The sequence below is a fragment of the Castor canadensis genome, chromosome 1 (genome assembly GCF_047511655.1).
Source record: "Castor canadensis chromosome 1, mCasCan1.hap1v2, whole genome shotgun sequence".
In the NCBI taxonomy this organism is placed as follows: domain Eukaryota; kingdom Metazoa; phylum Chordata; class Mammalia; order Rodentia; family Castoridae; genus Castor; species Castor canadensis.
The window spans coordinates 151,131,879-151,157,729 of record NC_133386.1 but is presented as its reverse complement, the minus strand read 5'-3'; the positions used below and the strand labels follow the sequence as shown (position 1 = coordinate 151,157,729).

General features: G+C 44.0%; 1 protein-coding gene across 3 annotated transcripts in view; it reads right to left on the bottom strand.

Moving 5' to 3' along the window:
• Window positions 1-23,328, bottom strand: part of Tead1 (TEA domain transcription factor 1) — a 240,398-nt gene extending 217,070 nt beyond the window's left edge. Inside the window, exons 1-2 of one of the 3 annotated variants that reach the window (XM_074041655.1) lie at window positions 22,982-23,119; window positions 22,245-22,400 (exon numbers count right to left, since the gene is read on the bottom strand). The gene's annotated coding sequence lies outside the window, so the exon portion shown is untranslated. Of the gene's footprint in view, window positions 1-22,094; window positions 22,202-22,244; window positions 22,401-22,981 lie in introns of those variants that run through there. The other 2 variants (XM_074041680.1, XM_074041669.1) reach the window with 2 other exon arrangements.
• Window positions 23,329-25,851: the final 2,523 nt, after the last annotated feature.

Genomic DNA, 25,851 nt, shown 5'->3' with positions numbered 1-25,851 from the left:
CAGTAGGAATCAGCACTTTTTTTTTTTTTTAATAATTACTGAGTGACAAATATGTTCAGCCTGATATGAAAAGCAGTGGACATCCCCTGAGTCCCTTCCAGCTCTTTCTATGCTCTGAGAGACCCATCTGAACTGGTGGTTTGAAGCTATTCCTTTACCCTCAACAGGATCCCACCTGCCCTGTCTCCCACCCCATGTCACCCTCTACCTCCCTCCCCCCTATCACCACCAAGAGAAGTCAGCAAAAGGAGACAGCAGAGCAAAGGACAGGAGCCTGGAAAGCAGCATTTCAGTTAAGCCTCACTCGTGGACTGTGTGGCCCTGGGCAAGTATTCTAGGCTTGCAGAGTCTACTTCCTCCCTTACAAACACCTCAGGGCTTCAAGGAGCCAAGAAGTTGGCCCACTGACAAAGCTACGCACACTGCAAAGCACTGCACAAACATCAGGTACATTTCATTAAACATATGATACTGAGAAACCAATGTCTGAACCCCTCATGTCTATGTCCCAATAACTCTACACCCCCCCTTCCTGTGCCCCTCTCAATTTAAAGGAAAAAAACCCTCCATATTTCTACTTTCTAAATATACAAACTAAACTTTATAAGCCCCAGAAGTAAAGCATGTCATCTCAAGCCTAAACCAAAGTTTCAAATTTGCAAGATACCAAGAAATAGATTGTACACACACACACACACACACACACACACACACACACACACTAAGGTGCACGAAGGGTTTTCAAAAAAACCAGACATCTATCTCTGAAATAATTTTTAAGGTCCTGGGGTGTAGCCAAGTGGTAGAGCTCTTGCTGAGTATGGGCAAGGACCTGGGTTCGATCCTCATATCTGTGGGCGGGGGGGGGGGGGGCAGTAATTTTTACTCTATTATTTCAAAGTCTCCTCTAAGTCTTCTTCCCCACTTATTTTTACTGCCATCCCACCCTGACCTGAGAATCAGTGAAGGACGCAGGCATTTTCCTTCTGGCCCCTGTAAGCACCATCTTATTGGCCTAGAAAGAGGCATTTGCTATTGAGTCCACTGAGTTTCCAATATCCCCTGACAGATGAAGCTTTGCCATGTGCACTATGTATTTATGAGATTTATCATTATCAGGAAGCACTTGCCACCAAGAACATGCCTTCCACATTGCTCACAGACGGGAGGGAAAGAAGTGACCAGGCAGGACACTCAGGTCTAATGACACACCTGGCTTGCCTGTATCCAGGTGCTCAGCCAATCAGAACTCATCAGTGCCCCAGGCATGACTGGGAAAATTCCTCACCTGCCACACACACCTGAACCTAGCACTACATAGCCTAAACCCAAAAGACACACCAGGCACAACAGAGAGGATGAAGTTAGGCCTTGGGATGGTCCAGTGTGACACACAGGGCAAGTGTGAACCTCCAGTCACCTTGACACTTCAGGCGCCAAAACGATGCCCTCTTGTCCCAATACCTACTGGAGAACAGGGTCCACTTTACAAGGCTTATTCTCCAGCAGGTTAATTGACCAGAGACCACTTGGCTTCAATTAACAGAAATCCACTCCCACTAACCTAAGAACAAGGGTCTAGCAGAGACCCCAAACTAGGAACTGCAACCAGTCCTCCTGAGATGAAATCAGGAAATGAAAACCCAACAGAAATGAGACGATTCCCATGTCACCCAAGCTTCTCTGTAGCCATGGGTCAAACATCTACTCCTCCATTAGTGTCTCCCTGAACTACATACAGTGTAGCATCAAAGAAACTGGATGGCTGCCTTAATCCCCAAATGCTCAGGAGGCAAGGCTTAATTCACCTTGGGTCAGATGTGCCCCTTTGATCCAAACATCAGAGAAAAGGTGGGGAAGCTGGTCTTACAATTGAAAGCCTCTACCCGTCTGGTATGATTACAAAAAATAACAATATAAATGACAGCAGCTGAATGAACTCCGACCTTTCTTAAAGCCACAAGTTCTCATCCTGTTGCCTTATCATCACTCCAAGAAACACAGCTGTACATCGAGACCTTCAAGTAACAGATAAACAGCTTTGTAGCCTGCTTGTTGGATGCTTGGATCTGCGCTGGGGGTGTGGGGGGAAGCATTTGTTATCAAATAGGAATTTATTTCTGGTTCTTCTTTTTCCTCTTTAGAAAAAGGTTCTCAGCAGGAATCTTGCTTGGGAAGAAGCAGAACCCAGCTAATCCGATGAAAAGTCCTGGAAAGCCTGAATCCAAATGGAGACACACACAAGAAACACTCAAAATGCAAGCATAACTCAGCCATTCTGGGGCACTCAGGAAATAAAGTAACTTTCCATTCATAAGAAGAATCTGTTCAGTGTAAAGGTTAAGTGAGAACCATTCCTTAAAAACGCCACTGGGTTTTCATAAAATCACCCCAAAGAGTCCATCAGTCAGGTCTATTTCACCTAAAGCAACAAACACATTCCTCACAGGTCACGGACTGCCCTGTGTGGTTGCTAATAAGATAATCTGTTACAGGAGGCTAACAAATCCATTTACATTGATTTTAATTAATGAATCAATCCCTACCCCAGCCCCACAACTAGGTCCTGGTAAGCAATTCAAGACTCAGTCACCAATCCCAGCCTGGAATCTACATAAAAAAGAAGTTAACTCTCAGATCAATGCAAGACAAATAAAAATAATTGGATTTGCTCCTCTCAGCAACATAAGGAAAAATCTCTTTCAAGTTTAGACAGTGACTCTTCCCAGTCAATAAAAGGAATATATTTTCACAGTGATTTCCAAACAAACTCACCTAAGAACAGTAAGAGGTTTTGTACCAGCCTGAAATCTGAAAAGCCAAGATCAGAAACTATGACTCCCAGTCAACCTTTAAAATCAAATGAGCCCATCTTTCTCAATAGCTCATCAGAACCTTTTAATCTGGACTGAAGGTGAACAGAAAATTACCCTCCCCCTCCGCAAAACACAAGTGACAGGTAAGAACAAAGTGGCCTTAGCCCAATTGTGCGCTGAATTGGCCAGATGTCATTAAAAAACCAGGCAAGCTTCTGCATCTGCTTTTATTTTCTTCTTTACAACAGCTGAAATAGTATTTGACCTTTCTGAGTTATTGCCAGCTATGAGTTGGAAATAAGTTCCAATGAAAGACAGCATCAATATACAGCTAGGCATCTTCTCAGTTTTCTTCCTCCTTTCCCAGTGGCTTTTCACAGGCTCGTCTACCTACTTATTTTTAGAATTCTATCACAACTTCCAAGAGTGACTCCATAAAAATGCTAGTGAAAAACAGGGGAGGAGAGGTCTCATTTCAGTCCCATTTCTTCAAAATCCCACAGATAACATCAATTACCATAGGAAAAGAACATTAGAGTTGATAAAGGGAAATGTGTCACTCAAGTTTTTTTTTTTTTAAGATGGAGAAAATTCATAAATTTTAACACATGAAAACAACAGTTACCCATGAAGCCGAGTCTACCCTGATTTGGGAACATAGACAGAGTGAGTGCTACTCATAAAGCAGAAAAATAAATACAAGTCTCAGCAGATCCATTACATTGGGAGACAACCACTTTGTGTTTCTCCCTTACTCTTTAAAATATTTAATGAACAGTTCAACTTAACAAAACTCCATTTGATTTTGAAGTCAGGAAGACTGACTGAAACACTACACAAGGAACAACAGCAACCCAGAAGACCCTGTGTATAAGGAAGTAGATTGCAAGGAAAAGCAAGAAACAGACCATAGCTTGGACAGGCTGCCTGCTGACAAGTGTGCTCTTTAGTTTCTCTCTCTTCTCTCTCTCTCTCTCTCAACTAGAAGAACAAACAAAAATAGTCAACACTTTAGCTCTACATCTGGAATCCAGAGCCTTCTGCCTAGTATCTGCCTGCGTGCCCCCAAGTGTTAGTGCTCCCTGGAATACTAAAGCCCCACTTGCCACATGGGGGGGGGGCAGCAATTCCCAGGACTCAGCCTCTGCCTTTCCCAGCTGAGTTATGCAGGGAGGGCTGCAGATCAGCCCAGGGTGTGCCAAGGCAGCCTGACATTCAGATCAAGACCACAAATTATAAACAGTTTCAGTAAATTGACTCGAGAGCCTTTGTTCCTCAGACACACATCTTCCTACTGCTTATAAAGGCAGGCAGCAGAACCTACCCACCAAGGCAGCTACAGCCAAGACTGGGAAAGGAAGTTATTGAAGCCTGGATTTCCTGCTTTTGCTTATAGCCAAGAACTATGAAGCTTGTAGTGGTTTCAGGAACTGACTCATCCCATGATTCATGGATAAGATACTGCTTTTAATATGTCTCTGACCCTAAGAATGGGGAACTTCAAAACCAAGGTGAACCTAACTTCACTCATATGTGCAAATGAATATTCACAGCAGGATAAACAGAAGGATAACAAATTACTGAAACAATGAAAACAGCATGCAGGGAAAGTGGAATGTGGACATCACACGGGAAGCTGGGATCAAAGCTTAATCCTTGGGCTGTGACTTGACAGCCTCCAAAGTTCCCCAAAGAGGACAACAGGTGGGATAAGGTTTATTTTTAGATGTCATTCCCCTAGATGTAAAAATAGACTTAGCACAGCAATATTTTAATTCAGGCCCATCTGGGATGGTGACTCCAAATACCCAAGATGTACAGAGGCACGTGCCTCTGGGCTGGGTTTGCAAGTGCAAACCCAGTCGAGCACAAGTTAAGCTGACCAACGAGTAACGGGTGGTAAAGGACTCCTACTAGAACTCCTTCTCTTAAATCCTCCTCTGCAGGAGACTGCAACTCTGTATTTCTACTCACATGCTGACTTGTCTTTGCTTTCTCCCACCACATACATGCACAGGAATCAGGTATACATGCAGCACACACACACAGAGCCCAGTACTTAAGAACAAAGCTCAGGCCAGTCAGATGGCTCAAAATCGTAGAGTGCCTGCTTAGCAAGTGCAAGGCCCTGAGTTCAAACCCCAGTACCACGAAAGAAAAGAAAGGAAAGAAGAAGGGAAAGGAAGGAACAGAAAGAAAGGAGTGAGGGAAAAGAAAAGTAAGGAAAGGGAAAGAAAGAAAAGAAAAGCTCTCTGAAATGGCCCAGTACCTCTGGCTGCCCCCACAAAGCATTTACAGGCTTCAAGGCAAGCCCAGTTCACAGAGGAAAAAAGAAAACAAGAACCCAGGCTGGACTTGGTGAGGGGGGGGAAGCAGTAAGAACAGTTGACCAGGCAAGGCCAAAGTGCAGGGGCTGGCTGGCAGGCGCTGCACGGCTGGGCTCCTCCAACAGATTTACTGACATGACGTCAGTGGCTCCAGTCCAGATTTTTCTTTGGTAGCTTTTACCGCTTGCCTCCTGAAGTCTCCACTGTGTTAGGGAGCCACAGGACCATAATGAAAATTCCCTTTGTGAAACCGAGTTTACCTCGGGGCACAGAGGCCTAGCTTATGAATTACAGGACTCTTCACCCTTGTCTTAGTGCCCATGGGGAAAAGGGGAGGGAACAAACCCCTACAATACTGTACTCTCCTTAATACAGAGGAACCATTAAATGAACATTGTAGTCTTCAAAAAAAAAAAAAAAGGCCAAGGTGGGGGCGAGGGGCATTAAAAGTGTATCCAAAATTTCACAGACCAGGACTTTGGTTAATCTCTCAGTGGTGTTGGGGAACGATGCTAAATTCGGGACTATTCACGCATGCTGCTCTGAGGCTGTGTTGGCTGCACTGTGAATGCATACAGCTTTGTTTCACCAACAAAACAAAAAAGTATTACTTTAGCTAAACTCCAGGCCTGAACAGAACTTCTGAAGAGATCTGAACAGGGTGGTATTGCTTGTCTTTAAAATGAGCCTCTTTCTTCCTTTCTCCCCCTAAGTGCATATTCTGTGATGTACCAACACAGGCATAAAACAATTTCCAAGAAGCAAAGACAGGAATTACTAAAAATAAGTTTAATAGCAGACTTGTTAAACAAAAAAAAAACACTCATTTTAGACTTACAGGCTTACTGTACTATTCCCACAGCAGCAAAACAATAGCTGTGTTCCATCTACAACTCCAATGCATAAATATGCCTAAAACTACATTTTCTAGCTTAGAAAAATAATGGATTAGTAACAAATTCTTTAAATGTCTGAAACATTAAATGCATTCTATTTTAAACACTTAGGAAGAGAAGAAAGAACACAACATCATTCAACCAGTACTTTCTGAAATGCATGTGTATAAATGGCCCCAGTAATATCAAAATAAAGTCTGCAGTCTGCATGGCCCAGTGCTGTAATGAGATAAGGCATGTCTTACCTCCTGGCTGTGTAGACAGGAGGTGGAACAAACTATCAGATAGGTTAAGGCAGTATCTGAAATCTAAATTAAAAAGAGTTTTAGCCTTGAAAGGGAGAGTCCTATCACAAAGAATTACTCCACTGAGTAATTCTTCAGTTTGGGTTTTTCTTAAGGGAGGAAAGGGTAATGTGAACAGCAGGGGATTCATCCACTGATGGAGGGATGGGAGGCAGAGACCTAACACACACACACACACACACACAGTAGCATCAAAATACCATTTCCTACCAAAACTGAAGAAATGGTTCATCCTAAGTCTCAGAATATACAAGAGACTGAGCAACAAGACTGAGCAACAAGAAATTATCAAAGACTATTTGGGTCACATCAAAAGGACACAGGAGCAACTATAGAATCTGCGATTGGCCAAGGATGAGACCATTTGAGCATGAACATGAAGAGGAACTAGAATGGATTCAAACACATCCAGTAATTTAAAATCCATGATTGCATAATGGTAAGTAAGAAAACCAGCTGGGGATACAGCACAATGGTAAAGCATTTTCCTAGCACCTTTCCATGCCCTGCCACCAAATAGTTGGTGAGAGAGAGTTTCTCTGTATAAAAGTTTTTTGGTTAATGAAGAAAGAAGGAAAAAGAGAGAACTATAATATCATCAGTGTGCAAAGCCCACATGAAACAACACCAGCAGAAAATCCCAACCTCCTCCATCAAAAAAGAGACATGATGGACATTATGTACTTTTTTTTTATTTTTCCTTTGTGGTGGTGGTACTGGGGTTTGAATTCAGGACCTTGCTTGTGTGCTTCCTGTCAAAATAAGCAAAAAAACAAACCTGAAGTAGATGCTTTTAGATGTAAATTCCCATTTGCTGGAATTATAGGGATAGCAGAACATGATAAGCAGTACCATGGAGCTACAACTGTACAAAAAAAAATTGGAACTTTTCTAACAAATCAATTACAAAGAGGGGAAAGGAGGAAGACAGACTTTAAAGACTTAAAAGAAACACAGCAAGTAAGCATAACCTGTTGATCTTGTTTAAATCTTATTTGAACAAACCAACTATAAAACATTTATGAGACCATCGAGGAAATCTTCTGAACAGTGACTTAATCTGATAGTAAGGTGGTGTTTATTAGTCAAGTGTTGGTATGATGATATGTAGTTGTTTTTTAATAAGTTGTTTTTTAAAACACATTCTGAAACTTCACAGATGAAATGGTATGCCATCCAGAACTGCTTCAAGACAGTCTGGAAGGAAAGGAGGTAGAGGTTTGGAAGAAACAAGATGAGCTGGAAATGGATGGATATACTGAGTGGTAACAGGTACAGGGGGCTCACTGCCCTCTACTATACTCTATACTAAACTTTTTCACTTAGAAATTCCAAATAAGGTAAATCTAAACATATTAAAATAAAAAGAGTGTTCTTGTCCCCTCCTTCAAGAGAAGGCTAGAAGGGGAAGAGGAACGTGGCAGTAATTCTTAGCCGCTGGGTGAAGGCAATCACAATCCTGTTATAACGAGCAGCTAACATTTATGAGACACCAGCTTCTCTGCCAGTCATTGTGCCAACCCTCATTTACCACAACTATCACTCACAAGAACACTAACTTACTATGTCCATTTTACAGGTAAGGAAACTAAAGTTCACAAAGATTAATCAAACAGGTAAGTAAAGGAAGGATATGTACTTCCGCAAATCTATAAGCTTAATGAGTCATGCCTTTTCAAAATCCTAACAACTCAAGAGTGCCAGAAACGCTACAAACCAAGAGCTTCAATCCAGTGTTAGAGAGCAGAATGGAAAGATGGTCCCTTTCTGATGGCTGTTTTTGGTGAGACCTAGGGAGGAACTGCAGGGGAGAATTGGTAAGATCTCAAAGTGGTGAGATGAGGGGTGGGCAATAGAAAATATGAAAGCAAAAGAGAACCTTCCTGAAGAAAGAGGGAGAGAAAAACAATAGGGCAGGAACTCCAGCATGACGGGGAGCTGGGAAAGCTTAACATTAAACCTAAAGGAAGATAAGGAGGCACTCTGCTGTCAGACTGCTCCACTACAGTTGGGACTGAGAACGGGACAGAGGAAAAAGGACATTTCTGAACAGGTTGGAGGAACCATCAAGGGCCTGTCACTACATTTCACTGGAAGTCACACCAGAAGTATTATTTTTCCCACTTTGCAGATGAGGAAACAGAGACCCAGAGAGATTAAATGCCTTCCCTAAGATCACACAGTCAAAAAGCAAAACTGAGACTGGAACCAGAACCAGACTTCAAAGCCATGCTTTTCAGGCTACTTTGCTAAACACACCAAGACTAGAGAGAACACAACAGAACCAAGGCAACACCAACATGACCAAGAGCAGAAGCGCCTAAAAAGAATAAAAGAAACATAAGAGAGCTAGGAGGTGGACAAGAAAGGAGTTCCAGCAATTAGCAATCAGGGACCCCACCCTCACCAGAACTAGGGGGGGCGGGAGGGGCACAGAAGGAAGACAGTCTGAACCAAAAGCCAACCAAGGTGTCAAAGATGGGTATCAACACTATTATCCAGTCCACTTCAAAGTCCATCTTTTTCAGAGCTCCACTCTTCTTCCACTGGGGCTGCCCTTCACATCTCACAGGTAAAACAAATTTTCCAGTCCACCACCAGGGTGGGGAGGAGGGAACCCCATCCCAAAGGTTCCTAAGCACTCCCATTATCAAAGAGTGAAGTTAAGGTTATCTGCCTGAACTCTACCCCTAGCATAAGGCCATTTCCATATCCAGGCCTTCAGGGTAGTGGAGGGGGCTAACTTACACTGACTGACTGCCAACAAAGCACATTCCAAAGCAAAACCAGATAGACTGGCAGGTCTGGTTCCAGCTTCCAAACCACATCAGCCCCCATACTCCCCACACACACTTATAGGACAGATATATTAACCCAGCCACAGCAAAAGCAGTCAGGGAGTGAGGGTACTGGGTTGCCAGAGGCCTCGAGGACTGAAACCAGAAGGGAGAGTTGACCTTTGCCCTTTCCCTACAAGACAAATGAAAGGCTCCACTGGGTCACACCCAACTTTTTAAGATCTTAGCCACATTTGTATTGAAGACAAAGGAAAAAGGGCTGCTAAGATAACAAAACAAAGTATTATGCTCCCCGCCCCTTCCAGGGCAAATCCACTAAGAGAAAAGTCTACCTCTGTCATCATCATTTATCTTAACTCATTCAAATGTCACAATAAAACCTGATAGGTGATTTAATAAGCAGCTCTTTGTTATTCTGATGGCTGAGGAGTCTTAGATCTAGGAACTGGCTTCAAATGTTGTGTGACCTTGGGCAGGTTACTAAACCTCTCTATGCTTCACTTTCCTCAATTACAAATGGATCCCCTCAGTTTAAAGGAATTAATACTTAAGAACTGGCTTAAGACAGAACCTAGGTTGTCAGCCTTCCCTTCCCATCCAAATTCTCCCACAGAGGCCTAAGAACTAGCAAGACTAAAAGCAGAGCCATGGAATCTTCCTCCACAAAATCCAGCTGTGGGAAAGGAGCAAGGGGGTTACTGACTGGATGACTCAGATAACAGCCCTGTTTTCCAGGACCTTTCTGCCTAAGAGCTGCTAGGCTCACCCACTTTATCTCTTTAATCCAACGCACAGCACAAAAGCAGCTCCAGGGACAAGTAGACCAGCAGCATCTCAGGAAGGGAAGACATGAAGACTTGTGCCAGGTACAGTTCAGTGGTAGAGCAGAAGTGAGGTCCCTTAATCCCCAGCACCGCAAACATTAAAAAAAAATCTTTTGCCCAAAATCACAGGAGAACCATGGCAGAACCTCCCAGCCAGGCCTTCCTACCACACCAGCAGAAATGGAGTGACCAGGACCCCAGGACCTGGAGAAACTTGAAATGCCTTTTCCCCATCAATAGCCCCAACAAGGACAAGATTCCCAGGCAAATGTTCCCTGGACATTTCAAAGGCAAAGTCCAGATGCTATTGTTTCAGTGGGACCTGAAAGACAGTAGAATGGACGGAACAATCCCTGTACCGTACAAAGTTATTGCTGCCTAAAGCACAGATAAAATAACTAAATAAATGCTGGCATCATCAAAACAACCACCAAGAATTGAGCAGCGTCCTCATAATACCTCTTGGTTTGGGGGCAAAGTACTAAAATTTCTTTTAAAATGTATAAGATCCCACAGATTTACCCTACTTTATACAGGTAGGCACAGTGTAAGACATGAGTGCAGTCTCCTAAAGACCAAAGGCAGGTGAGTTTGAAATCTAAGAACCCTTGCTCCACTCCTGCACCAACACCACGGTTCTGAGATAGAGAGTATGAAATCCCCAAATGTCTCACGACACAAGCTTTTCTGAATTCCACTGTGAAAAACTCTTCTAAATTAAACCTGGTTGGTCTGGAAGGAAATGAACCAAGGCTGAATCACTCCTATGAATGATGAAAAGCTTTTTTCATTTAAATATGTATGAATCAATACACAGAATAACTCAGGTCTAAAACAATTTGACTGAATCCAGCCCAGTTTTGTAAGAAATGTTTTCTGAAATCTCTCTCCCACTTCTTTTTTTTTTTTTTTTTTTTTTTTTTGGTGGGACTGGTGTTTGAACTTTTCGAGTTTTTGCTTACAAAGCAGGCACTCTATCCTTGAGCTACACCTCCAGTCCATTTTGCTATGGTTATTTTGGAGATGGGGTCTTGCAAATTATTTGCCCAGGCTGTCCTTTCTTTTATTGCGGTAGTGGGGCTTGAACTCAGGTTCTACACCTTGAACCACTCCACCAACACTTTGTGACAGATTTTTTTCGAGATAGGGTCTTGCAAACTACTTGCCCGGCTGGCTTGAGTTGAGATCCTCCTTATCTCTGCCTCCTGAGTAGCTAGGATTACAGGTGTGAGCCACCGGGAGCCCAACACCACAAAGGCCTCTTGCTGGGATCCCCTCTTCATTCTGCTTGATGAAAGGGAGCAGACCAGTTTTCTATCAGAATAGCCACACAGTGCATCCTTCAAACTGGGGTATTGTGAAAGTAAAGAGGCTGCCATGAAGGATAATGCTAAGATATGCAGCATAAAGCAGGGCTGTAACAGATAAACAGGTTTACAGCTTCCAGAAACAAGGAAGGACAACCTTCAGAGAGGACATGGAGAACACCACAAAGTTATTATGAGGAAGGCAGTCAGGATCTGGTGGGAGGACAAAGGAGGACCAAGAAAGTCCACAATAAAATTAAGAAAAAACTGGGCAGAGCAGAGTCTGAAACTTGAGGTATCAATTAAAATGACTTGAGGTTCCCTTTTCCCCCATTGTAACTCCATTTATAAATCAGGTACCATGTCTGGCTTGTGGCCCCCATGTATCTTCCAGGTGTCTCTTTATCAACCCTTAGTCTATCCTTCCTGGTTTCATTCTGGGATTGCTTCAAGTACAGGCCATAAGCATGACTAGCACCACCAGCATTCATCAGAGAGAGAAAGTCACTTACAATAATTTTTTTTTTTTTTAAGCAGTACTGGGGTTGGACCTCAGGGCCTCATGCTTTCTAGGCACTCACACTACTGAAACTTAGCAAAAGATCTTCCATTTTAAATTCTTTTAATGGGCACCCTTGAGAGAAACACTGTGGCCTTCCTGTCTCCTCACTAAAACCAGCACACCAATAGAAATGTAAGCTCTTTTCATTAAGTCTAAACATCAGTCCTGACCACCAAAAAAGTACACACATACAGCACTGGAAACACCACTGTGAGAACAGCAGGTGCGGGTCAGTGTAATAACTAGATTCAGTGTTTTTTTGTTTTGTTTTGTTTTTTTTATGAGATATAATTCACATACCATAAAACTCTCCCTTTTAAAGTATACACTGCCATGGCTGTCAGTAGATTCACAGAGTGAATCAATGTTTTTCAATCTTTCGTCAGCTGTCAGTCTGCTGGCTTCTAAAAGCCTCTTTCCAACTGGATCACTCTCCTGCCTCAACAATCTTTAGTTTTCACTTTCTAAAGTAAGACTGGGAAACGACATTAACTAACATACCTTCTATACACACTGCTTAAGAGACAGCAGGAAAACGTCAATAAAACGCAGGTGGTCCCTGGCTCAGGCTCACAAAAGGAAATTCTAACTGCTCAAACTGGTCACCAGGAGTGACCCATGACTGACAGCAAAGGGACATAGACACACCCTGCAGTATAGCTGAGAATCAGAGCAGAGCAAGACCAATTTAGAGCAGCTGACTTTGAAAACTCAAGTTTCTACCCTCCAGTTTCCTTGGGATTCAGCTCACTTACCCAGGAAATACCCAGAGTTATACATACACTCCACTTAGGCTAACAAACACCCTCTTAAATATGCAAATACATGGGTGGAAGTGAAGCTAGTACTCATTCACACACTCGCTGAAACTATCATATGAATTGTATGTTTAAGTCCCAAACAAAGGAAGTCTCATGAGAGTGACAAAGATTTACCTGGAGAATCCAGAGTCCCTAGAGGCACAGGAAGGCCTGGGAGTTGCCGCAGCTCCCACTAAACTTACCTAACGTATATTCTACTCCAACCTCTCATCTGGTTTTCCAGATGAGGAAACAGAAGGCAGAGACAATCTGCAGACTGTCTTAAGTGAGAATTAAGAGCAAAAGAGGCAGGAAGACAGGAGTAAGGTGCTTACTTCTTTGTCATCTGAAGCTGAGTGCCCTAAGAACCCCAGCAGGGTTTTCTGGACAGAAGCCAACCCCAACGTGAGTAGCAGGGCATATAAGCAAGAAGCAAAGGAAAGGGTTTTCTTTTGGAGAGTAACAACACACTACCTACTTTTTAAAGCATTTCCATTAATGCATTACTACCATTTGGCAAGGAATATTCTCAAATATTATGTATTTACTGATGGATTTCCTCCACTTACTGAAGAAGGGATGAGTGTTTCCAAGCAATGAGTGGTCAAGGGCTTCATAGGACTGCCTCAGCTTCTCCTGGATGTCAATCCATTTTTCTGAGGTCAGAGTTGATGGGCAATTCTGAGGACCTGTCTCAGCCTTGGGTATTCCTCCAGGGTGCAGGCTGACCTGGTGGGATATTCTTAAAGATCTGGTATGCAAAGTAATGTTTTACTGATTACTTACACTTACTTTACACTTACACATGTCCAGCAGGTGTTCAATATATCTAGTGGACAGTCTATAGAAATAGACCAGATGGTCACACTGAAGCTCAAACGAAATAATCTGTCCAAGACCACATTAGCCAAGATGGAGCCAAGGTGAAACCAACTTCAAGTCTGTGTTTCCAAACTCACGTTATCCTGTCTTCTTTGTCCAAACCAAAATCAGCACACATCCACCCTTCATGGCAATCATTTCCCTCCCTCCCTTTTGTTCCTTTCGATTAATTGTTCATAGCCAAGTATCGAATCTATGCTAGTCCATTAATAATAAACCTCCTTTATCAACATTTGATGGTTGAGTTCATTACTCAGGGGAGCATCTCACTGGGTTGATTTAACAACTTAGCTTCACTTGACTCCCCAAATGGCATCTGACAAAAGCCTCCCTCTTCCCTCCAGGTCTAATTCAAACACCACCTCCTCTGCAAAGTTTTCCTCAACCCTACTCCTGAGAAGCACAAGTCTCTGGCTAGATCATGAGCACTTACTCCACTGAGTAGCAATCCCCTCTATTCTGATATCCTATAAGTACATATTCCTAAAAATGCAAACATGTAAAAAATGAATGACTCCCCCCGCAATACACCATCTCTCTCCCTCAAAGCGGCTGCCATTATAATGTATGATCTCCCAGATCTTTTTGGCTATAGATAAAAACATGTTTTATCAACAATTCACCAGCCCTAAGATACCACTTGACTTTAAGATGCAGCTTGGTTTTAGTTCTAAAAAGCCTGTTGTGAAACAAATGATGCCAGAAAGCTTCCTTATCATTTATATTTAGTATCATATATGTTGGACTTTTTCTTTATAACTTAGGATTAGTATTCTATATATGCTAAAACCTTCTCCTGTATCAATATTGTGCATACATAAGGAAAATACAAGCAAAGTAAAAGATATATTTAAAATAACTTCTCAGAGTGATTAATATCTATGTTTTTTCCAGACAATATCACTGTGGGTGACAGGCTCATTCTTAGAAATACTCACTACTCACTTTTGAGTTTTCTTCCTCTCCACTGGATTCATTCTACAGGGTTTGATGCAACTACATCAAAGGTCATGATCCCTACCTGGCCAACCATGATTGTCCCACTCATCCCAGTTTCAAAAATATTCAAGTATGCAAAACTGTGCTCCTGGTTGGGTATGGTGGCTCAAGTCTATAATCCTAGCTACTCAGGAGGCAAAGAGTAGGACTGGCCTGGGCAAAAAGTTCAAAAGACCACCATCTCAACCAATAAAAAGCTGGGCACGGTGGCACACACCTGTCATCCCAGCTATAAGAGAAGCATAAATAGGAGGATCATGGTCCAGGCTGGCCCAGGCAAAAAATCAAGACTCTATTCAAACAATAAAAGCAAAAATGACTGAAGACATGGCTCAAGTGGTAGAGTGCCTGCCTAGCAAGTACAAGGCCCTGAGTTCAACCTCTAGCACCACCAAAGAAAACAAAACAAAAACAAAAACTGTGCCCCTTAGGGCTGGGGGTGTGGCTCATTGGTAGAACCCTTGTCAAGCATTCTGAGGCCCTAGGACTGTAAAAAAGAACAAACAACAACAAAAAGTACCCCTTGGGCTGGGGCTATAGCTCAATGGTAGAATGTGTGCTTAGCACACCAAGGTCCTGGGTTCCATCTCCAGTACCAAAGAAACACTGCTCTTTAAAACTCATGAAATACAATACCTAACGTTCTCACTGCATCCTGATCTCACTGCATCTTTCCCTGCTAAACTGTTGAACAGTAAACTTCATAAGGGGGAGGGGATTATGAGTTGTCATTCACTGACCACCTCTTTCTGATCCCCAAATCCCTGGCACACAGTAGCACCTGTAAATGTTTAAATGTCCAATGGCAAGCAGCAGCTCTACAAAAACCAGGCACATCTGGATTCCAAAGGGCCCAAGGGGAAGGGAAACAAAAGTGAAAAATGAAAAGCCAAATACGGTGATTTATGCACAGCTGTGTTCCACAATGCTGTCTGGCTTACCCTCCACCCCGTCATTCACCAGTGTCCAGAGAATGTACCTGAGGAGCCTCTAGAAGCACCCCACTACTCAGCAAGGGATGTTAGCCCCATCCTGAAGTCCTGCTTAGGTAACACTGACAGAAAAACAGAAACCAGCCTACTTGCATTTCCTCTGAAGTAGCCATAATGAACTTTGTACCTGAACCCCTGCTTCGATCACATCTGGAACTGGTGTACTCCCATAGGACAGATAACAGATAAGGCACAGAAAAGCCAGTTTTGCCTCATTTTACCACTTCTCCTACTCAGAAAGATTAGACTTTATTTTTATTCAGCCTAATTTTTTAAACTGACCAAGACTATCTTAGTGAATTCCACAAAGATTCCATCTAAGTTCCTAGGTACACTGCCTCACAAATAACTGAAAAATTATATTCAGTTCAGAAAGGTGGCCACATTTAACCTGAATTGATCAGAGTATAAAAATCAGAATGGACCTCTACAGCAATGAATGTTCCCTCCAGAAGATGCTATCATGAGCCTTTCAGTAACTCGGAGACACTGACACTGTGCGCATGCACGCACACACAGGCGCGCGCGCACACACACACACACACACACACACACGTCTCTACAGGTGGCACCCAGGGTGTAGGCAGCAGGAGTAGAAAGAGGCTAACCTGGGTATGAAGCAGAACCATCCTGAATTAGCCATGTAAATGGACCAGCGTACCCTAAGTTACAAACCCAAATATCAAAATGTGAGAAGAGGTGAGAGGGCCTGTAAAGAGAGGAGGTACTGGGAGAGGGACAGTCTCACTTGCCTGGAACACAGTATTTGCTATACGAGATTCTCCTGGCTGATGCACACATGGTCATGTACATCACCAAACTTTCATGTACTATCCCTCTGTCAATTCATCCTCGATGGGAGAGATTTTGATTTGGGTTCAGTTTCACTGGACACCTGCCTGGTATTCTAGAAGTATTTCCCACAATTCCCCTTCTTGTCTCCAAATCACAGATGACACTCCCTTAGATTTCAAGTTAAATGCATGTTTATCGTTTTTTGCGTTTTATAATTAAGCTGAAATTTACAGGTTAAAGTAAATTAGGGAGATAACAAAATTAGAAACCTTTTATCAAAATAAGAAAGAACAACAATGATCGTATCTCTTCAGTATGTAAAGCAAAAACATACTTGGGGTTAAGGGAATTTCTTGCCTCCGCCAATAGGAAATGCAAGTAGGTTGTTTTCTAAGTTTTTGTCAGTGCTACCTGAGGACTTCAGGATGGGACTTACATCCCTTGCTGAGGCTAACCACCATTGTCTCCCAAAGGCTTTGAGATGAAAAAGACAGAAGGACTGAAAGAGATTCCTCCAAAGGAAGCATAAGCTCACAATGGCTATGGAATCAGTTAACCACCCCCACCCCAGCACACCCTCCCAGTCCCAGTGATGGGTGATCTGAAAACCAAGCATATCAAAATGCTATTGATAAGCTAAATTACCAGACAGCTTATCTGAGGCCCACATCCGCCATATGGTAGCCCAACTTCTGCTGCCTGTTGCTGCCACAACAATAGGCACGCCTACCCAGAAAGCACCATCGGACAGAAGCCCAGCATCGGGGGCATGTGGGGTGGCTACTATGTTTACATTTTATTTTGTGCCATTAGCTTTGTGCTTCCTCCATCCCAGGAGGAAATATGCATGTGTGGGTGAGAAATACATTCAACATCAAAAATCTGTTACCTGTAGAAGGCATGCATGCACACTGCATGTGTGCGTGTGTATAGGGACAGATCAGGTGAAAACCAGATTATCAACTTCAGAAATGGAGCTGCCTGGTGGGGGAGGGCGGGCCAGGCAGGCTCCTGGCTGGAGAAGCAAGCAGACAATGTGCTTTTCTCAAAACACTCGGGCGGGCGGGCCTCGGGGAGTGGCTATTTAAAACACTTGGCTCCTTTTATTTCACTACCATGGAAGTGAATTCTGTTCTTAAGTGCCAGAGCAAATGAAGTCATATGGTTTCTGCAGGATCTTTCCATTTTGGCAGTAGGAGTCACACTGGACGAAAGTCGAAGGGTCCATCTAAGTTGTTCTTATAATTACAATCGATTCCCAGAAGATCTGGCGCTTGGGCTTCATTAACTTCTTTTTTCTTTGAAAAGACATTACATCTTAAAAAAATTATAAAGGATATGGGGCACTGGGATGAATGTTGTCAAAGAAGACCACCTTTAGAAAATGCCATCAAGTCAAGGTGCCAAGAAAAACACAGAGAGCAATCATCCTGTAATGGCTGGTTTGGTGTAAAAGACTAACAGTGATTTCTGCCAAATGAATTCATAAGAATTCTACATTTCTTTCTAGTCTCTTAAAGACTTTCCTGTCTTTGCAGATGGTAATAAAATATTCATTTGTCTAGTTTGCTATCTATTAAAGAAAAGACAACAGTTTTCAAAGAGAGCTTAGTAGCTGTAGTATCAGGTTATGCCAAAAATGCACAAGATGCAGGTTTGGATACAAAGCAAAAAAGAAAGCAAACAGTGTCTTCCTTAATTTTCAGATCTATGAAACTATTACAGAAAGTCACTCGTTTCATTCTCCCAATTTACCCACACCTAAGCAGACAACATTCTTGGATGAACTTCTCAAATTTTCTTAAACATGCTCAGGTTTTTTTTTTTTAAATTTTTAAAAATCTCCTTTCAAGTTAAATTGAGATTGCACTTGAACTCCATCCAAGAGCAGAGCTGCACTGAATTATGATAATTAGAAAGCTGTGCCTATTAAAAAAAAAAAGCACAGTTGATGCATTTTTTTAAAAAGTTCATGCCAGAGAATATAAGTTCAATATGTTCTCACATAATTAACATTTCCCACCATTAGCAGCAGTTTTCAGTTTACATATCGGTAAAAACTGATACATTGCTGTATACTCCAGCCTACAGTGTTGCAGCCACCTTACATATACCTGTCAGATGCCTAACAGCAACCAGAATTTCCCACTGGAGATGAGGATGCTTAGTTTGTTCAGCAGTAAGTTAGCTTTTATTTCTAAACTTACTTTCTAGGGCCCTGTCCTTTCCAATTAGAAATGCTAATGAAATCCTAGGACAGAGCCTGAAAAACTAATGTGAATCATGGTACAATGCAGCAAACATTGCATCGGGAGAGAAAATACTGGTTTTAAATGGGGGTGAGAGGGATCACAGCCTTCCCTGGGCCTACCACAAAAATAGAAAAAACAGCCTCTGGAAGAACACCCCCCCCACCCCCGTTACCCAATCAGAGAGACCAGTGCATTTCAGTTAGCCAAGACTCCCAGACTATGGAAACCATTCTTCAAGAGTCCTCCCAACTATGCAAAAGTCAGTGAACAAAAGGAGAACTTCAGAGCAGAGAGTAACCAACCCTGAAGGAAACAGTGACCTGACACCCAGCCCTACCCCTCACCAGGGCATCCCATTTGCTTGGACTAAAATAAAAATACATATTTCAAAATCCTCCTATACTGCACCACTACAAAGCCTGAACTTTTCTGAAGAAATGGTTGAATTTCAATCCCAAATTCAAATATGGAACAGAGTCAAGGATGCTTATAAAGACTGTATTACAGACTGAGGACTCTCAATAGCTCACAGCTCTGCAACAAAACAGAATTAAAACCTCCACAAAAACACTCCAAAAATTTAGATCCAAATATCTTACCATTATGCATACTATCCCAGAAGAGAATAGATCCAGAGCATCTCTATTACAGTTGTAATACAACAGGGTCTAAATTAGGTAGCTGTCAAAAAGCCCAACCATGAAACATGAAGTGCTAGCATAGTCCTGAATTGCTCGATTCTATCACCTTCATGAATAGGAAAGAATAAAATATTACCCCTGGTATTGTTCAAACACAATTTAGAACCTAATTTAAATATGACAAGGTGATTTTGTACCTTCTGCAGATAAAACAAGAAATAGTACCATGCAGCTCTAAGAGATTATGACAGTCATCCTCAGTCCCCAAGCAGTCAGCAGCAGCGCCTAAGTTTGTCAAAGGGAGATAAGCTTACAATATATTTTTCTTGCTGAGTTCAGAAATAGGACATTAGCAGTCTGCAATTCCAGTCACTGAACTCCAAAGAGAAGCTGTAATGCCCACACTGATTAACGGAAAGGGTGGATGATTTTCTTGTAGCTTTTGAAAGAAAGCCGGACACTTAGCTGGCCAGTATTTTTAAGCCTTTGAAGAAAACAGACCCTAAAAGTTTTATCATTGGACAGATTCAACACAACTTTCACTCAGAAACACGAACCTATGTATTTTGTTTTTGTTTTTTTCTCCTTTCACAATCTCTTTATTGGAAACAGAACAAAAGTGCCAAAAATGAAAGCTTGAGTGCTATGGACCTACTATCTAGGTATGAATATGGTCGTTCTTAAATCCACCACTTCATACAGTTATTTGCTCTGACCTTCTGAGTGATAAGACATCACAACTTCCATTTGCAAGCAGTATAATTATGTTCACAATTAACACATAATAACATGTGAGATTAGAGGGAAAGTAATCCCACAGATGCGTGAGCTCTTGCACAACGGCCCTGTAGGAGAGATCAATCCATTTCTAAAGCAAGCAACCTTCTAATGCTGTTAATGGTACAGCTCCTGTCTTAGAGACCTATCTAGCATTTGGGATCTACATTCTCTAAACTGTTCATGTTACATACTTCTGCACTGGAAGTATGCTGAATATGGTCTAGACACTGAAGACACTACAAGTAGATTTCTACTAAATTTTCCCATTAAGAAATGCTCTCTTCTACTTGCTGCTTTGTATTTTCAGAACCAGCAAACTTCAAACTGTTTATAAATTGCTAGAACTCAAGCAGGAAAAAAAACTTGAACATATTCTTCCTTATGGCTTATTTGTTCGCTTCCTCAATAAATGGAGACACCAGTTTTCCAAACCTAAAGTCTATGAATATATAATTTCTGCTGCATACAGCAAATGAAGAGCCAGAGGAAAGAAAAGGAGGAGGAAGGAAGAAGTTGACTGCCCCTAGAAGGCCCTGGAGTCCACCCTCCCTTGTCATTAGTTTGCTGAGGGGGCGGAGGGGGATGGTGTTTGACATACTTTGTACCACACTGCAAGAAAGCACTTCTCAGTTGAGACTCACTTCAGTCTGGCTCAAACTAAGCTAGGATATCCTTGCTCTTTAAATTAAATTTCATTAACTAAATGTCCTGGTGAGCCCTGGTTTTTGTTTTGGGAAATTAAAAAAAAAAAAACAAAAAAACTTCAATTTCTCTCAAGCACCTTCCCTGGAGTTTATTTTATAAAGGATCATACAGAGGAGGAATTTACACAAAGATTCTTTCCTATCATTTTTTTTTAAATCTCTTTTGTCAAGGTAAAGTGTCACATTGGTTTTTGTTCCAAATTTGTTTTTAAAAAAAGCATTCTAATATTTCCCCTAAAATTGCGTATCAAACAATACTTAACCATTACAGTAAAAATAAAATGGTCTACTTGGCACATCAGCAAAACCCAGTAATAGATATAGCTTATCAAGTTCATTTTTTATCCAACAACAAATAAAAGAATTGTAAACTCTCTTTAAAACCTGAAACCTGAGAGTTCAACACAGAGTTGCACATACAAAGAAATACTAAACAAAAATATCTATGACCATTTATGGAAATAGTGAGATTAGAAAAATACTCCTTTCCCCCCTAAAATAATCAACAATTCAAAATCTCGGCATTGATAAAGGTTCAACTAAATGCATTTGTCTTTCTTAAGTCACTCTGTAATTAGTTACTATTTCCTTCTAAAGAGGAAAGATTCCTACCAAAGTTGGATCTAAGTCTGGCCCTTGTAAGCATTCAAATGTGCTTGGGCCCAAACATCTGCTATTTACAAAAAGGCACAAACCCAACAGTGCAAGGATAAAAGCAAAGCCTGAAGACTATTCCCCATCCCCAGTCTCACAGGACCCTGTCAAGAGAGACCAGTAGCTCCCGGTGGGTCCTATCTTCCCAAAGGGAGGGCTCTGTCCACTCTAGTAACTACCAACAGGTACTCAACACACCCTAAGCGATCAGACATCCTAAACTTCCAAAAACAACCCAGGCATAGGCAGAGAGGAAACATGTGGTTGGTTGTCCTGAACTGATAGTTTGCTGCTTTGCAGTATCTGTAGTATTTTAAATATTTTTTTCACTATTTTGAAATCTGATAGACCTTTCGGTCCCAGAACCTGGGCTCCTTCCAAGACACTGTTTTTAAACCCGGCCTTTTTAGGTTCTCAGTTCCTGGAATATCATCTGTCTCTAAGTTTCCAGTGCTCACTGAGGTCAATTTTCATTTCTACAAATCACAGGCAGCCACTTGCTTCTAAGAAGTTAACAAGCCTCCTGAGAAAAGCTGGTGGCTGGTATTTCATTGTTTCATAAATATTTTTATACAGTGACACCATCCAACTTTAAATAAATCTTTAAAAAGAAAGACAAATAAAAAAATGAAGGAAATTTCTAATCTGGGTTTTATTTTCGTGGGAAGAAGGTAAGCGAGCTGAGCGAGCGTCTCATTGTTTCGACTCCTTAAAAATGTTATGATTTTTAGAAAATACGTTTGTAAAAAAGGAAACTCACAGAAGTTGAACTTTCTTTAAAACGGGTCTCTGGACTTTTGAAAACAAGTGTTGCTGGTACGAACAAAGACTAAAAGTGTACTCAGATTTTCTTCCCTCCTGGGGATCATTTCTCTTCCAATAAACAAACAAATCCCCCAGTATTTCCTACCGAAGGGAAGTTTTCCAGGGAGAGTCTCCTCCTGGGTTTGGTGGTAACTGCGACTCAGTCTTTTTTGGACACAATGTTTCTGCTGACTCCTGAAAATTTTCCACTTGAATGTGCAATGAAGCGGCGGCGGCGGCGGCGGCAGCGGCAGCAACAGTCCTGGAGAAGCGGCAAAGACGACCGAGCCCTCTTTTCATCTTTGGGAAGGAGCGAGACCCCCGCCCGCAGCACAAGTCGGCGGGGACCCCGGGCGGGCTTCGGGGGGTGGGGGGGGCGCGGCTCCAAGGAATGGAGGTGGGGGCTGGGGGGAATCGGGTCGGCTCTGGGCTCCCGGTTCGGGGCTCCGCGGCGGCGGCGGCTCTCCCGGCCCGCACCGAACTTCTGGCTCCCCCGTGCACACGGCGAAAAGCGCCCGAGGATGTGTGCGTGTGCGCGTGGGTGCGCGTGCCGGCGGCGGGAGAGGGGCGCGCGGGGGGCGCGGCGCGGCGGGCCGGGCGCCTCCAGGGCTGCCGCCGAGAGCCGCCTGTTGCCGCGCGGGCTCCAGCGCGCGGCCCAACTTGGCGTCCCAGCAACTTGCGCGGCGGCGCAGGGGCGCGGAGAGGCGGATGGGGGGCCGGGCAGCGGCAGCCCTCCGGAGCTCGCCCGCCCGCAGCACACAAAGCACAGCCCGCAGAGAAAGAGCGGCCCCATGTCGCCCGTCGCCCCCCGCAGCCCTGCATCCGCCCCGCGCGCCAACTTACCTCGGCCACTGGAGCCGACGCAGCGCCCGGCGAGTACGAGGCAAACTTCGGCGCCGCTTCCCCCGCCCTCTCTCGGTGCCCGGCTCCCTCCCTGGCTCCTGGTCCCCGGGCTGGGCCACCCCACCCCTGCCTAGCACCGCTCCTGCCCCGGGGGCCGGCTGGGCGCGCTGGGCTACTGCCCGCGCTCCGGGCAAAGGTGGACGGGATTGGGGGGGGCGTCACTGCATGGCCTGTCCCCGGACGCGGCCGCCCTGGGCCCGGGCCCCGCCGCGCGGACTGGCCCGCAGGGTGGAAGCGAGTCTGCAAAGTGTTTGGTGGGCGCCCGCGGCGGGCGGCGGGGCCGCGGCGGCGGCTGCAGAGGCTCGGCTCGGCTCGGGCGGCGCGGCGCGGCGCGAGCGATGCTAAGAATGTTCGGAATGAGGACAGGAATGAAATGAACGCCAGGACCGAACTCGCTCCGGAGGGGTGGGGCCTCGGTGACGTCATGCGGCCTGCCGCCCGGGGCCGGGGGCGGGGCCTGCCGCCTCCGGTGACGTCATGGGGATTCGGGGCGGGCCCAGCCCGGGCGCCTTGCTGTTGGGGCGCAGAGTCCTCCCCCGCCCTCAGAGGGGCGGCGGGGTGGAGTCTGGCGCCCACGGGGGCGGGGCTCGCGCGGGCACCGCCCTCCCTCTCCCGGCGCGGGCTCCGGGCTTTGTCCCGGGCAGGGGCGGGGCGGGGCGGACGACCGGGAGCTGGACTGCTTGGAGGTTCCTGTGGACGAGCGCAAAGCTCCGGGTTTCCCCTCCGGGGAGTGGGCGCCAGGACCCGGGCCCGCCTGCTGTGACTCAGTTTCCCTGATCCTGGATGCAGAAGCTCCGGCGGCCTCGCTGAGCGCTCCGGGACCCGAGGAAGTCTGCAAGTTTGGGGAGAGAAGTTTGTTTTCTGGAAATTCAGGTGGTTGTTCCCGAGTGCGGTGGACGCCTACTCTGGGCCACATTCCCAGCCTGCCATTTCTTCCTTCTCGCCATTTCACTTTGTAAAAGTTCGCGGCTCTCGCGCAAGTGGAAGTCTGTCCTGCTGTCTGGAAGTGAAACCTTTACCTACGATAGCGAGGGTTCGTAACTATCCTCCTGCCGGCACGGTCTTCAAGTCACTCCAGAAAATTAAATTCACTCCTCCCTGCGGGTAGTACATTTGAGATGTAAATGGATCCGGCAAAAACTTCCTCAGCTGTAAAACGCGTCCGGCAACTTCACGCCAGCTCTTTCATAAAGAAAGTTCATTTCATTAACAGGATCATTTTAATCCTACCTTTGGAGGTAGTGACGCCGCTGCTTAGGTAAATCTGAATACAAGGGTAAAATGGACAGAACTACTTAAAGGTTTGGGTAATTACCATCTGTAGTGTCACTGACAGTGGCAAAGCAATTTCTGCACAAGTGGACTTAGTTCCTTCCAGGCGCTTTGCTGTCTTTTCATTAGGGGCTTTGGGATAAACAATGGCGCCTGTTTTGTGCCCAAGGAATCCCTGAATATGAATAACTTAGAAAGGCTAATGTCACTCACTTCAGCGTGATTTTCTGGGAAACATAACTTTGACTACGCATTTTGTATTTAAATTTGTGTCGAGGTGGAAGAGTCGCATGCAGTTGTAAAAAGTAACACAGAGAGATCCTTTGTTCACTTTGCCCAATTTTCCCCCACTCCTTGTCTTCCAAAACCACATCACAATCAGGATGCTGGCATTGATAAGACACCCACGGATTTTATTCAGATTTTCCCAGTCTGCTTGTACTCATTTATGTGTATCTCTGTTTACTTCTATACAGTTTTCTCTGTGTCTGTGTCCATCACAGTCAAGTACAAGTGAATTTTATCTCTAGTTCATATGCAATAATAAGTAATACAGTGAGGTTCACAGTAATAATGCCAGCCACCTTGGCACTGTTTTTTTTAAATATATTAGAAAATTCAAAATTAATGTGATATTTAAACTGCCGTGGGTATAGCTCTCTCTAAATATCATTTCCTGAAAGCACCAGATAAAGTCTGATGGCAGTGCCAGCCAGCCAGTGAGTAGGACTTTTGAATCAGTATTTGGCTGGCCCAATACACCTGGCAACACAATGTCTCCTCATTGCTTATTACAATGAGGAAACATTCCCTGGCCTGGGATTCAAAGCTCTTCATGACATGTATAACTTCCTGACCAGTGTTCTCTCCAACTCCTCCCATCTACATGCATGTTTTTTTATACTCATCTTAAAAGCGTTTTCATTGGGAAAGGCTGCTTGGCTAGCTACTTAGCTTCCTAGGACCCTGCTACAGATATAATACCAAGTGGTCTGTTAGTTACCGACATCTTGTGTTCCTGGTGATCCACCTACATAAGCCCCTAGAAAGCAGCTGGTTCTCATTCAGCCCAGGGTACCTGCTTAGACCTGCAGACAAATGGCAACTGGCTCATCATCATCTCTCCACACCACTGTGCCATACATTGTCTTTCTTCTCAGCCACTCTTCATTGGGCAATGGGTAGGACCTGAGATTAGAGCCCCTGACCTGCTCAGCCCCAGGATCTGGGGACAGGAACAGTAGCTGCCCCCTGTTAAAATGACAATGGCTACCATATATTGCATCCATACTGAGCACTTGGCAATTTGCATTTTCCATCTCAATCCTCACAGCACCTGTGTAAAGTAGTAATTACTACCCAGTAGAGATGCAGGGATGTTATGACTTGCCTGTAGTCACAGAGCCAAGAGAAAGTACAGCCAGGACCCAAATTCCTTCTGATTCATATTCATGACCTATGTTTATTACCATTGAAATATAAATCAAAGCACAAAAAATGCCAGACACTGTTCTAAGTACTTTCCTTATATTGCTTCA